A 1,394-nucleotide genomic window follows, 5' to 3' on the forward strand; every position below is an offset into this window, starting at 1 on the left:
AGGTTAATGTGTAAATCATTAGGATATACATTTAAACGAGAAGTGAGAAAATACAGTTAGACGTAGAAGATATCGTGAAGTATAGTATGTTTTTTTTTATATGTATTGTTGAATTTTGTTGTGAGAACAATTTGTGTTGTTTTTGAATGATGAAAATAAGATTGTTTTGTTTTCATGATAAAGTTTGGCAATTAGTATGTAGTAAAAATTTAATCCGAACAGGAGGAAAATAAAGATACATACATACAAGAAGTATATCTATAATTGCATAATGAATGAATGTTTCGAAATGGGGAAAAACAAAGTTGCACATTTATTTAATTAGAAAAACAGTATGGAATTAGAAAAACAGTAAACTCTCTATTAAATGATTGTGTCTTAACTTATAACTCTTGACCACAAATTTTCTGGCTCAAAGAGAGTGAAGTATACATGTCGTCATGAAAATGCATAGAATAGTACTTTGAGCAGGAATGTTTCAAGATATTATGAATACATTTATAATGTATTCAAAATAGATTTTTATTGCTATGATCTGCCCACAAATGAATTGCTGAAGTTCAGTGAGACTGAGCAAAAGTTTAGAAACATTGTTAAGACCTGAATAATGTTAAGATTCCATGTGTCAGAGGCATTCTCCCCTCACAACTGGAAATGAAGCCTAAGTGAATTGTGTTAAGTGTATCTGCCCTTGTTAAAAAAAAAAAAAAAATGTATATATATAATGAAAGAAAGATTGAAGGCAAAGAAACCAACAGACAACTGAGCATTGTTCAGGAAAAAAAAAAATTGACTTGTAGACAGTGACCTGTTCTTAGCTTACAAAATCTCAGAGTATCCCTCCTTGTCAGGTTTGTTACAGCCCTCCTCTTTACAAGTTCCACTCAGAGTAATGATAATGAATAATTATGATACTGGTATAAATGTTTTTAAAAATGTGTATTTTCTTTTGTTGGGAAATGAAGGTCCTGTTCTTCAATTTTGTTATTATGTCATTTGTTTTTGTTTTATTAAAAGTTTCAGTGAAAATCAAATATAATGAAGGCAGTATAGTAGACTGGCAACCAAACATTGTTGCAGAAAGTAAATCAGACAAGGCCTTTTTTCCTTAACACCATGCCTCTCGTTCAGTAAACACGATTGCAGATCTGTATTATGTATCATGCTGCACTTGAATTGTCCTGACCTAAACTACAAGCCACCAACTTTTATTGTACTTAATATTTAGAACTACAGATTTTAGAAAAATGTTTTGGCCTACATTGCAGCTGAGAACAGCTAGTGTTGCAGACTGGCTCAGAGTGCCAATAAGTACCTGTCTAATACATACAAAATTTAATTATCTGGTCTAATGAACTCCAAACATTATTTGGATGAAAGAGAGTTTACTGTAC

At 31.3% G+C, this 1,394-nt stretch overlaps 1 protein-coding gene across 4 annotated transcripts in view; it reads left to right on the forward strand.

Moving 5' to 3' along the window:
- LOC119592718 (zinc finger and SCAN domain-containing protein 2-like) overlaps positions 1-1,394 on the forward strand; it is a 34,693-nt gene that overhangs the window by 11,771 nt on the left and 21,528 nt on the right. The window lies entirely within an intron of this gene.

This window comes from Penaeus monodon, chromosome 30, assembly GCF_015228065.2.
Source record: "Penaeus monodon isolate SGIC_2016 chromosome 30, NSTDA_Pmon_1, whole genome shotgun sequence".
Lineage (NCBI taxonomy): Eukaryota > Metazoa > Arthropoda > Malacostraca > Decapoda > Penaeidae > Penaeus > Penaeus monodon.